Below are 14442 nucleotides of genomic sequence, written 5' to 3'. Positions count from 1 at the left end.
AATGGAAAATAACCTGCTTTGGAAGGGTCCCACAATGATAGAAATTTGAATTGAAGAAAGCAGGAAAGGTAGAGTAACCATGAGTGGGTTTACTCTAAAGAAAAGAGTAGCTTTGTCCCATAATTTTATTTTGATGATGAAAATTTTGTCATGGATTCTTAGAGGTCTAAACACCCTCATAGTCAAGAAGTTGAGCATAATGCCTATGTACCATCATCAAAATGATATAATGGGATTTGCAAGTTAAGAGAAATTTTTATGAAAAAATTTCCAAGCATGAGCTTGCACTTGAAAGTTGGAAGTGGTTGTTGAGGGCCAAATGCACAAAGTTTTGATTAGTTGATAGCTTGAAGCCACAAAGAAAAGAGTGAAAGCATGAGAAATATTACAATTGATGATAGGATAAGCCTAAAGAAGAGGAAGAAGTGGGTCATGTTGATTTCATTTTTGGAGCAATATTGGGAAGATAGTTATGAGATGTTGAAATTCTTGTTGAGGAATTAGAGTTACAACTAGAAGATGAAAAAAGTGAGAGTAGCCTAGATGAACAAAGAAGAAAAGAGAGGAGAAAAAGGTCACATTGGACTATTAGTTGGTGAATGAAAGCTAATTCATCAACTTTTGGGATTCATACTTTTTCACTCAAACCTAGGTTTTTGCAAAGGATTCCATATTACTCTCTATCATAACTAGGAGAACATATTACTCTCCATCAGAATAACCAGAGTGTTATCTATCTAGTAAAGAATGTTATTTTCCATGCAAGAACAAATAAAATTGATGTACAATATCATTTTTTTTGTAATATGGTGGAAGATGGAAATGTGAAGTTGGAAAAGGTTGTTACTTTGGAGAATGTTGCAAATGAATTGACAAAGCCAATGAGTACTGAGAAGTTTAGATGGTGTGTTGTACTTATGGGCCTTGGGGCCTATGTTGTGATACAATAACTCCTGTAAGGTTTTTGTTAGGTGGGAGGTTATTGGGATAAGGTGACTCAGCCTTATCATGATTTACTTAAATCTTTTTTAGAAAGATGCTAAATGAAGACGAAATCTTTTACAAGGATGGACTTGGAGAAGAAAACAAAAAGTTTCCCTTCCTTCTCTAATTCATTCTCTTTTCTTTTAAAAGGAAATAGTTATGCATAAAGAAATTTTATAATATAATTTGTAGATGCATTGAATGTAGACGCTTTAGAAATTATTTCCTTTTGTACAAAAACTCTATAAATACAAGGCATTGTTGTAGAGAATTATGAGAAATGGAGAATTGCTTTAAGATGTTGCTCAAATTTTTTTGGATTTTGATATCACATCTAATTACTCTTGGAGAGTTGTGGCTCTAAAGATTGTATTGTAACTTTGTTGCTGATAATACAATTGGGCCTTGCTTTTGAATGGTGCATTTTTTTCTAGAAGGGTTTCCCTATTTATGTGTATAATCCATTTTATGTATGTGTTTATTTAGCTTGCAATAGTTGAAGGATTTGTGAGATAAATGTCAGCATCATCTCTCCTATTAGATTTAGCATTTGGAAGGGTTTCAACACTTTAGCTTTCTTTCAATAACAAATATAAAGTCAAAGGTTAAATACAATTGTGAGAAATATATATATATATATATATATATATATATATATATATATATATATATAGATAGATAGATAGATAGATAGATAGATAGATAGATAGATAGATAGATAGATGGATGGATAGATAGAATTTCCTTAAAAAATCAATTGAAAATTATAGTAAATTAAAATCACACAAATATAAAAACAGAAAAATGGGATCAATTTCTATCAATATAATATGACTTTTTATATTGGGTTTTCATAATCAACACAATTTTCATGAATTATGAGATATTCTTTAGTTCAAACTAAACATAGAATTAAATATAAAATCTTGAGTGAGTTTCAAATATAGAATAATACCTTTACAATTTCATGTAACAAATTATTTATTACTGTGTTAAGTTTTGACGACTTCCTAGTTAAGAGGCTTACAACTTATTGCTGTGAATTTAAATGACTGTGGATTTATTATTTTTTAATATAAATTAATAATGATAAATTTAAAATATATTTATATTTTTTTATTAAGTTAGAGTTAAAGTTCATGTTAGCCTTAGAATTAACATTTAAAATTAGTGTTAGGATTAACATTAGACTCAGAGTTAGTGTCAGTATTATAATTCTCGTACTAATCTTTCAGATTGCAAATACTTGATATCAAATTGAAGTCTAAAAATATAATTACAAAGCATTACATTCTAAAAATGTCATTGGGAGGTAAAAAGTTACAAGGTAGTTGATTGAAGTTGGTCTTTGAAAGATCAATGATAAACAATTTAATCATGGAGGGAAGCATAATGGAATTTAATCATGGAGGGAAGCATCATGGTGGGCATATGGTTATTAAGTATTGTAGTGTTTTTTTTGGTTGTATTTTCATTTAGATTCTTATAGAAGAATAATTTATGTATTTGAATATAGCATTTTTAATTTGTATTGAAATATTTTTGTATATATGTTTGGTCCACAACTCTACTTTAAGCATTTTTTAGGCCACTTAGCTTTACTATTTTCTGATTACAAATCATGGAATCTAATAGAGACAAAGGTAAGTTAATTTCCAACATGTATGATTTGAAAGACTGCAAGTTGGAAAGAGAGTTGAGCTTAATATACTTGTCCCAAAGAGGAAAAAAATAAGTCATTAGCATAGTAAACAAATTAGAACAAAGCAAGTTAGAGGTTTAATAATATTATGATAGCTCCTAAACTTAAATGGTGGACTGCATTTTTAAGTGTAAGTGCTTTCATTTAATCCAATCTCTTACAAAATTGACTTTTAGATTTATGTTTAACTATTTTGTATGTTACTCTCCTCTTATGTCTTCATCGAGCTATTATCTTCTCTAAACTAAACATCTTATTTTTCAATAGATAGAATGACATTTTAATAATAAGGTTTAGGATGTCCATATTGTGCATTGTTTCAATGCTGGTTACAAGGAAGATGAATCACCAAAGTTAAATTAGTGCACACCATGCCATTCACTTTAAAAGGAAACTAAATTATCAATTTTTTTTAATCTAAACTTTTTTGTTCAAAGTTATATACTAATATTATATTTATAATTCAGGAAAATAATTTCTTGTCAATCTTATTTTTATTTTCATTAAGAAGGATAATAGTGCAAATTAGAAGTAAACTTTCTTTAGTGTTCAAATACAATCTTTCTTTTGATGAATAGTTAGTTTTGCGGCCTTGTGCCATTTGAATTTGTGAGGTGATCTTGTATCCCCCAACACCTTTTATGTGAATATGTAGCTTTAAATTATAATTAATGGAAAAAGGTCTATTCATCAAAAAATATTGTCATTCATATAATCAAAATTAAAATATTTTTAAAAATAGATTAATATCTATTTATAAAATAATATTTAGATGCTTAACAATATTATAACAGCGCCTAAACTTAAATATTGGATTGCATTTATTAAGTGAAGTAATTTCATTTAATCCAATCTCTCACAACAATGACTTTTATATTTATGTTTAAAGTATATTCTAGGCGTCTTCCTCTTTCTTTCCTCCTTTATCTTCACCTCTACTTTCAACTTTGGTTACAAGCAAGATGAATCACCAAAGTTAAAGTAGTGATCATTCACTTTGAGCTTTCTAAAAGTCAATTAACCTAACAATTTTTTTTAATGTGAACTTTTTGGCTTGAAGTTATATACTAAGATTATATTTATAATTAATAACAATAATTTCTTGTCAATTTTTTTTAATTAGACACGACTACAATTATAACACAACTCTTGTTTAACAATTAAATTCATTAAATTATTAAAATTAGGAGTAAACTTCAGCCTTGGTTTTTTCGTTCATTTTGACTACTTTTTAATATAAAAACAATAAAAAATGTTTAAAAAATAAAAGTAAGATTTATAAATTCTACTTTTGTTTAATATTTTTTAATTTTTTAATATCAGATTTCTATACAACTAACTCAATTTTATTAAGATCTTTATTATATATGTTCTAGTTTTCAATTAAAATATGTTTAGTAAATTCTATTTATTTAACTTTCATTTTTTTATCCAAAAATAATTATGGTTAATTGTGCCTTTGTGTTTAGTGATGAAGGGAAAGCAGAGTTGTTGAAGGCTATTGAAAGTTATGTTAAGAAGCATGATCAGAAGATTCCATTAGTGGTGGCTGATCATCCTGTAGGTCTTGATGAAATTATAGAAAACTTTCAAAGCTATGCATTTGACTCTCCTCAAGATGTAGCGCCAAGCGCCTCTCGAAAAAGAGTACGAGGTAGTCCCATATCACTGTCACCATATGTAAACCCAAAAACTATGGCATAGTGTCGTGGACTATAAAACTTACTTACTTACTTACTTTTTGTAAGAATTGTGGAAATTGTTGGCATGGGTGGGTGTGGCAAGACCACACTAGCAAAAGAATATTATAACAATACAAGACATTCAATCTATAAATGCAGCTTTATTTCCAATGTGAAGGATGTGGCTAAGAAAGATCTACACAAGTTACAGAGAAAAATGTTAGAAGACCTTGGTTTTGGTGCTGTAGAAAAAAAATATAATGATGTTGAATTTGGAAAAGCAATCATACAAAAGTATTTGAGATCTATTCAGGTTTTTATTGTACTAGATGATGTTGATCATCGAGATCAATTGGAATATCTACTTCCAATAAAACACAGTCTTGGATATGGTAGTATAATTATTGTGACAAGTAGAGATTCCGGCATTCTTACGTCATGGGGAATTTCATACATATATAAAATGAAAAGCCTAAATCCCAAATATGTCAAGAACCTCTTTTGCCATCACGCTTTCCCACAAGCCTCTCCAATACATGAATTTGAAAGCCGTATTCACGAATTCTTAGAAGTTTGTCAGGGATTGCCCTTATCCTTAAAGGTTTTAGGAGGATTAGTTTATGGGAAATCTAAAGATTATTGGGATGATCAATTAAAGGTGGTTTCTAGATTATTGCAAAAGGATATTAAAAGCATATTAAAAGTGAGCTTTGATGTATTAGAGGAAGAAGAAAAAGAGATATTTTTAGATATATGTTCTTTCTTTATAGGAAAAGAAAAACAGTTGGCCGTGAGGGTGTGGGATGGGTCTGGATGGAACGGGCTATACAGTTTTACAGTACTTGAAAATAAGTGTTTGGTTGAGGTCGATGGGAAAGACCTAATAAGAATGCATGATCATCTCAGGGATTTGGGAAAAGAAATTGTATATCGAAAAGAAATTGCAAAGTCGCCGTACCGTCTATGGTCGCCACAGCAAATAAATGAGATTGAACTGGAGGGACAGGTGAGTGTGACATACTGTTTTGCATGCTATTCAGTTTTTTGCTACAGAGATGCTGTTGCGAACTGTTTTTTAATCTCGCTCTGTTTTTACATTCAGGAAAGCGTGCTGACTCGAGGGGTCAGGGGGATTGTAGCAGAGAGAGATGATTTTAGTAAAGAGTGTACCGAGCTTCTGGAGCGTGTGAGAAACTCGGGTAGAAGGGTTGAGCGGCGGAAGTTAGAAATCCTGACTGTTGAAGGCAATGGGATGCGATGGGACTACTTTCCGCACAGAGTTCTTCCGCCGTGGCTCTCATTGAACAAGTTAAGAATTTTAGAGCTTGAAAATGCTAGGAATCTAGAAGAAGTGTGGAGCGAGACTGCCGAAGTAAGTAACTTCCTTTTCTGTAGAGGATTCTATGCACAGTTTCCTATCTTCATGCATTAGTTGTATTGTGTTGTCTTAATAAAAGACGAACGTTGCTGCAGCCACCTGTTCAGCTGAGAGAGCTACATATCTCTCTTGAGCGTAGTTTCCTGATCAGATTTCCAAGGTCAATAGGACGTCTACAACATTTGAAAAAGATATCGATATCATTCAACATCACGGGCAGTGGAACAGATTCTCTACCAGAAGAGTTTTGCCTTCTCCGATCGCTGGAGCACTTACAGATAGTTGGCTGTGAGAGGCTCAAATGGCTGCCTGATAGGTTCGGCGATTTGACAAGCCTGCGGCATCTAGATTTGAGCGACTGCTATGGTTTGAGTATTTTGCCAGCTTTATTCAAACAGCTCATAAATCTACAATATATTGATTTCAGACGGTCCTCCAAGCTCAGCTTCCCGTCTGAAATTCTTGAAAATATGAGAAAGCTGGAGACCCTGTATGTGGAATGTTGCATTCGATTGAAGGAGTTTCCTCAGTTAATCGCAAGCCAGGGGTCACTCAAGAAGTTGGATTTTGGCGGCCTGCCAAACTCAGCATGCTGCATGGAAATTCCAGATAGCATTGGTCAACTGAGCAAATTGGAGGAGCTGAAGATAAGCAACTTTTCGTTGACAGCTTTGCCAGCTTCTATCGGGAATCTGTCCTCCTTGAGTGACCTCAAAATTTTTGAGTGTGATAAGTTGGAATCCTTACCAGAAACACTTGGGCAGCTTACTAACCTTCAATCTCTACATATCTGGAAGTGCCCTCTGACCGAATTGACTATCCAGCCGGGGTGCAGCCTCAAAAGAATATCACTTTGGTATATATCTCTTGTGAGGAGGATATCAATATCTCAACAATGTTGCCCCAGCCACGAATATCTACATCTTAACCATAATGAACAATTAGAAGAGATCGATAGCCTGCCAATATCAGTCAAGGATATAATAGTGCTATCGTGTCAAAAGCTGAAAAGGATAAGCCCTAATATTGTTATGCCTAACCTAGAGAGTCTTCTTATACGGGATTGTGAGGAAGGATTAGATGAGCTTCCAAACTTTGCAGAGTCAGTCTCACTCCAAGTTTTTGAAATCAACAGGTGTGGTCAACAGGTGAAGAAAATACAAGGCATAGAAAATTGCAGGTCATTGCGGACATTGACAGTACATACACGTTGGGAGGCGCCAGGTATACAGAGTCTTGAGAATACAAAGAGATTGGGAATAGTAGAGCTGTTGGCATGGAACATATCGGCACTGCAACACTGTCTTGAAACTATAAAGGTAAAAATAACTATTAGATACACGAACTCATTATTATATGGGTCGACTGATGAATGTGTGTACGTTTTGCAGAATAAATCATTGCCAGCTGACTGTGTGATCTGTGCAAGGACTGTGCGTGGCGTAGAGAATGTTGTGAACTCTTTAGCCTTCCCAGGTCTCACTTCATTTGGCCATACAGCGACAAATGACAGGAGTTGCACGAGCTTAAGATGTGGGCAGAAACGTTCTTCCGACGAGGCAATTATGTTGTGCGTTGTTATAAATTCATCTTCCAATAAAACCTCTCTCAACTTTAAACATCATCGAATGCATATCGAGGAAGGAATGGTAGAAGATGAAGATGAGGATATAGTAGGTAAGGACGTGGGAATGGGTGGGTTGGCGAAAAAAACAGAGTTATTGAAGCCTTCTATCAGTTATTGCAAAATCTAGAGAATATGACACTACCATGAATCAATAAGAAATATCAGCCATTGTAAGGTTAGAAAAGTTATGACTGTGTCTCTAAAACACCTACTTTTCAGGGCATTTTTGACTAGATTATAAATTAAGAATAAGAATAGAATTCATTTGTGCATAATGTTAATTGTCTCATCAATGATGTTAAATTATTTGATTTATGTCAAGATGTTTACATCTTTTGATTTTATTTATGAGTTGATGATAAGATGTTAAGATATTTTTATTGGTTTGACTATATAATTACGATATCATGTTTAATGTTCATCATTGTAAATGATTTTTTATTATGATGTACATTATGATGAAATATATTATTTTAATGAAATTCATGAATATGTGGTATGTCTTATTTGCACATGTGGTATTTTTTTTGGTAAATTATGGTATGTTAACAAATACAGATTTGTGATTGTCACGAGTGACAATTTAGGATTTTTTTATATGCATATGTTTCATGTGACCTTAATTTATTTTTAAATTCTTAGAGGAAATATTATTGCGAGAATGTTAAAGATTATAGGGGATTAAGAATTTATTTTAGTAAATCTTTATTTTAATCTCAAAATATTATTTTTGATTTAAAAAAGTTTCAAATAGGATATCATTCAACCATAAGTCTCAAGGAAGAAAAATTTGGCCTTTACTTTGAATTAATGACATATTGAACCATAGTCATTGTGAAATCTATTTTTTACTAAAATATTGGAGGAAGACTTAACTATTTGCTTGCGTGTAGGAGTGGGGAATTTATGGTTTTCCTAACATTGTTTGTTCTATTTTCATCAGGAGGCATTTCAAAGGGTTGGGGGAAAAACCAAGCATAGTGTTATTAAGGTAGGGGTCCTATGGGAGGGGCTTGGAATTTTTTTCTGTAAAACAGGAGCTTCAAATGTTTAGCTCTCAATTAAGTAGGTGAAAATGGCATAGGGCTAGAAATAGCCCCACGAGCTTAGGGAAGAATTTCATCATTTTTCAACAACCTCTTCTTCATTTTTTCCACCAATATGAAATAATTGCACAACCAATTTATTAGGAAATACAATTTTTTTTTTAAATTATGAGACAATCAACTTCCTTGAATTTAAGAGTTATACTTTTTAAGTTGATTCACATATAAAATTCATGGGTCTTCTTTTCATTTTTATATTCCTAAAAAATCTTAGTAGCACCTGCTCTATTTTTAAGGAAGTGAGTACCCATGGAACCCTAGCATAATAGGAGATTTCATCTCCTCTAGAAGAGGAAAAGGAAGAGCGATAGTTTTTGGGGAAAGAATTTGAAGTGGTGTTGCAGCTACTTTAAAAAAAAATAGCTTAGCATTGACTAGGAGGAATTGAAAATTATTACTCATATTGTGAGAAAAGGAGGTCACATCTGGGAAGAGTCTAGTGGCGATGTACAATTCTGCAACAAAGAAAAAAATTTCTTTCACACAACAACTATCTAGCAAAATCCAGGTTTTTACTTCTTAATTTGAAACTATTTCTCTTAAGTTTCTATGTGTGATGGTGTTAGAAGTGAAATCTAGCTAGAATGATAAATAAAGAAATCACATTGTCTTGCTTTAGTTATTTTATTTAATGTACTTGTCTTGTTAATGGTATTATTTTTACTCTCAGTCAAATGTCTTCACAAATTCTAGAACATGTCATTTCAACACTCTTGGTTGAAGAAAAGAGAAAAATTATAGGGGGTTCAAGATAATATGATCAACTCATTCGTGCATTATACTCAAAGGACAATATAGAAAAGAGAATGTATGGTAAGAATGAAATTGAATATTTCTATTGTAAAAAGGTAGGACATATTGCAATCAATTGATAAATTTGTGCAAATGACCTTCTTAAAAGGTAAAATTAAATAATCAACAAATATAGTAGTTCACACTTAATCACATGATGTTGTTAGTGATGATGACATAATTGAAAATGAAGAACTTGTTTTATTTTGAAGAATTCTATGCTCTTAAAATAGAACAAGATGTAGAATAGCAAAAAGAAGGAATAGATCTATAACATAATCAACAAGAGCTATGATGTTTGAGAACAATGGGGCAAAGACATTTTTGAGAGAAGAAATGAACAAAATAGTATATACAATGAACAAAGTGCAAATTAGACAAGGTACAAACAAGAATCCTTATGAATTATGGTTTGGGCATGTATCATCAGTGATTGCCTAGCTAAGTGGGCAAAGTTAGATGTTGTCTAGCTAAGTGCGCAAAGTTACATCTTGCATTTGTGAAGAGTTATGAAGCTTGAGAATCGACAATTTTATGTAATTGTAAAATATAATGTAACATGTATTCTATTATCTTAATGAAGTCAAATATTATAGTTGTAATTTTAGAAAGCTATTAAAAAGATCAAATTTCCACAATCCATTGTAATACATTGATTTTTTTCTGGATTCGATTGTATTAAGATTTTTACCATCAAAGTTTTGAATCACATATACAATGAACAAAGTGCAAATCAGACAAGGTACAAACACGAATCCTTATGAATTATGGTTTGGGCATGTATCATCGGTGATTGCCTAACTAAGTGGGCAAAGTTAGATGTTGCCTGGCTAAGTGCGCAAAGTTAGATCTTGCATTTGTGAAGAGTTATGAAGCTTGAGAACGGACAGTTTTATGTAATTGTAAAATATAATGTAACATGTATTCTATTATCTTAATGAAGTCAAATACTATAGTTGTAATTTTAGAAAGCTATTAAAAAGATCAAATTTCCACAATCCATTGTATTACATTGATTTTTTTCTAGATTCAATTGTATTAAGATTTTTACCATCAAAGTTTTGAATCACACAATCCATTATATTACATTGATTTTTTTCTGGATTCAATTTTATTAAGATTTTTACCATCAAAGTTTTGAATCACACTACGTGATCCATAATTAAGATGAAAGAGAGCAAGAGATGTAAAAATCTAAACACAATCAAATCAAAATAATATTAATTTAATTTAGAAAGCCTCAAGGCTGACTCAATAATATATTCTAGGACTTGGTATAAAGAAAGGATTATTTTGTTGGTTGTAGTGTGTGATTATGGTTGAGATGTGAGTATGTGAACTTGGATATAAGATCCGGTGAACCTAATATTGAGTACAAGAGTATTTATTGTAGTAGAGGCATGGCAAGAGGATAGAGAATGTGTATGTGGAAAAGTTTTTTCTAAGATTAGCTATATTCGATATTATTCTATGAAGGACAGTATGAAGATCAGTTGGATGTTGAGTTTAGTGATCTTGGCTCTGAAGCTATTTGGACAGTTGCTCCTTCTACTTTGCACAACTCCTAACAAGGTTGACACAACTCCTAATCAGTTTGGAGTCTCCTCATAGGGATTCAAAGTGGCCTAATAGGACTGATATGTATTGAATGTAATTCATTGACTCCTTACAAGGTCCATACTCTTACAAGGAACTTATATTAGTACATCATTTTGTGGGTACCATCTCCACTAGGGTTTTCCTTATGATCAATGGTTTCCTTAGTTAAAAAGTCTTGTTTTATTGTGTATGGTTATCTCCTTATGGTTGTTTTTCATATTGATTACATGTTTTAGATTTAATAAGGATAATTAAAGTTTCTTTGATCGTATAATTAATTCACCTCCCCCCCCTCTCAGTTATTTTCGTGGACTGTACTTTCTAACAGATCATCTATGCAAAGTTGGGGACCCTCCTGAAGGACACCTATATCCCCTCCTACTTGAATAGAGATAAAAGAATATGGGATAAAAAATTTAGTGGAGAATTTAGTGTGAAATCAATGTACAATTGTATTATTGGTGAGGGACAGGCTTTGACAGGAGATATATTTGGTAGACTCACTTCCTCCCCAAGATTAATTTCTTTTGGTGGTTTGTTATGCACAATAGCATAATCACTATTGATAACCTGAAAGGGTGTAGCTTTCAAATGGTCAATCTATGCATTTTTTGTAGCTGTGAGGAAGAGACCATCTCCCACCTCCTAATCCATTGCTTCTATTCTGCTAAGATCTAGCAAAATTTATTTAGCTAATTGGGGATTTCTTGGGTTCTAAATAGTGATTCTCAATTATTCATACTAGGGTGGAGATCTCCTCACACCATTACCCCATTAAAATGTTATGGAAATCCTTCTGCCCTATGCATGTTGGAACATATGGATAGAGAGAAATAATTGTTTATTTCAAGAAAAAATTACCTGGTTCTTATCTTGAATTGCCTTTGTGTACCAAGTCCCCAAATTCTTTTTGGAATGGTCTTGCAGAAAAATTTAGTTGTAAGATAGTTGGTTGGAAAGGAAATTCTCTTAGCCAAGCAAACAAGGTTACTCTTCTCAAAAACTATTTACAAAATCTTCCAACTTATGCTTTAAGTCTTTTTAAAATTCCTACCAAGTATGTTCAGATTATGGAAAGAATCCATAAGAACTTCATTTGGTCAAGAACAGAAGAAAGGAAGAGGTTTCTTCTAGTTTCTTGGTACAGACTATGCAGGCCTAAGGCCATGGGATTTCTTGGTACTAGAAAAATGAAATTCCTCAAATACGGCTTTATTAGTGGCTAAAAAAATCTAGAGGATATACAAGGAGGAAAGAGAATGAATTGTAATTTGGAAAAGGAAATATCTCTACAACTTTCCTACTCTTGATGTTTTCCTTACTTCCCCTAATATGGATAATGGTTCCCTTATCTAAAACTCGGTACAAGATGCTAAGTAATAGGCTTGTATAGGGACTAGATGGAAATTGGAAGATGGCAAGAAGATTAGATTCTAGGAAGATGACTAGCTCAGTAACCACTCTCTTGTGGACTACTTTAGTGAGGAGGATCTCATTAATTCTTGCAATAGGACCTTTGGCAACAAGGTATCAAATTATTGGATTCATACTAGTTATGTAGATTCAAATTCTATTCATCCTAGATTGTTTGAGATTCAAATCTAGTTGAATTCCCAGAGGATCAATTTGGGAAAAATTGATTCCCTTGTTTAGGCTTAAAATCCTAATTGTTGCTATTATGTTTCTTCAAGTATCATGCAACCCTTCTACTGTGAGGATTCTATTCCCTTTTGGGCTTAATGTTAGCTGAAAGGGTTGATCCTCCAAATTGGGGATCTTTTATTGGATAATAATTAAACATATAATTCTCACTATGATAATTTATACAAGAGAGGGTTTCATTTGGTTAATAGATGCTTGCTTTTCAAAGGTGAAATTGAGACTACCATCTGCATGCTCTTTTAATGTCCTTTCGCCTAGGAAGTTTGGTAGGCTATATTGGCTGGTTGGAATTTATACTTTATTTATAGCAATATTAAAGACTTTATAGCTCAATGGTGTTGCCCAGCTAATAATGTCAACGTAAAGTGGTTTGGAATTTGAATACTCCTCACTTATGCTAGAATATCTGGAAAGAAAAAATTCATAGAGTTTGTAGGAACTGTGAAACCTCATCTTGGGTGATTGCAAAGAAAACAAACAAGTCCATCAAGGAAATTTTATATCTCTACCAAAAAAGAAGGAACTTGGATGAAGAAGATTATGATCAGAATGCTCCTCTACTCTACAATCTTAAACTTTAGGTTGTAAAAAGTAGAATAATGAGTATGTTGTTTGATTGTCTCTACCCCCCTCACCCCATAAAAAGGATGGATGAAGGTAATTTTTGATGGAGCCCCCAAAGGAACCCCCATCCAAGCTAGCTATGATGGGCTCATCAAAGGCATTATTTTATTTTTCTTTGGTACTATTATTGTTGTACTAGGGGTTTAGTAATGCCATGTTACTAAAGCTAATGGTGCTCTTGAGGTTATTATATTTTCTAAAGATCTTCAGTGTAGAAACTTGTACATAGAGGGTGATTCTAATAGTATTTTAAAATATCTTTTTGGGAAATCCCCTCCTATGTGGAAATTCGATAACATTATGAAAGATGCCAAATCTATCATTGTAAGTTTTGGTAATGTTATTATTACACATATTTACTATGAAGAAAATAAGGTGGTAAATTGGATTACCAACTTGGAGGTCCATAGTAAGCATATTATACTTTCAAAATAGGATCTTAAGTTTAATTTTGAACTTAACAAAATAATAAAGGCAGTTTTGACACATATTGTTGAGGGAAACTATAGATTAATAAGATATATTCTTATTATCTCTATTTTACTTAAGTCAAACTTTAGGCATATAATAATTAAATCTTTTTTCTAAATTATTATCATACAACCTAGGTTTTACCTTTTAGGGTTCTAATATCCTTTATAAGGACTAATCTATCTTTGTAACATTCATTCAATCCAATTTGTAATTATTTTTTGCACATTAAAATTTCTCCTCTATAGATCCAAGAATTCTACCCTCCATAGCTTTTATTTCTCTTTTTGTGACAGGGATTTGCATATAGGTGATTCTTGGGAGCTATGGGGTTGATCTTTATTCAACTTCAACATGGTGTTATCTTCATGCCTTTGTTCATTTCTCGAGAGTTACAACATTGGTGGGGAGTCTATTTTTCAGAACACTTTGACCTCAAATGGACATCACCATTGAGCTCAGAGCACTTAAAAACACCTGTTTCCATATAAAATATGTCCAATTTGGACGCTATTGAAATTTGCGGCAAAAAAATATTGGAGCTAGGCTGTATGGCTAATGCACACAAATTGAGGTATTTTTTTTTTTGGCATTCATTTTTTTAAAAAATATTTTATATAATTTCAAAAAAATCACTTACAAAAGGGGAGGCACGTGTATTTTTTATGCACATAAAAGGAGGTTTTTGTCAAGAAGGAAGATTTTTAAAGGGCACGGGCCCTTTTTTTTTCTTGCATTTTTTGGGGGGATGTTATATGTGACACTGTCCTTGGCCTTGGCTGATATCACATGTCACATAAGGGACATTTTTGCAA

General features: G+C 32.5%; 1 pseudogene; it reads left to right on the top strand.

The window, feature by feature from the left end:
* Positions 1 to 806: 806 nt before the first annotated feature.
* LOC149562502 (disease resistance protein Roq1-like) lies at positions 807 to 7520 on the top strand (annotated as a pseudogene).
* The last annotated feature ends 6922 nt before the right edge of the window (positions 7521 to 14442 follow it).

This window comes from Cupressus sempervirens, chromosome 4, assembly GCF_028749045.1.
Source record: "Cupressus sempervirens isolate cs-2001-9-10 chromosome 4, ASM2874904v1, whole genome shotgun sequence".
NCBI lineage: Eukaryota > Viridiplantae > Streptophyta > Pinopsida > Cupressales > Cupressaceae > Cupressus > Cupressus sempervirens.
This window is presented reverse-complemented; position numbering and strand designations above follow the sequence as displayed.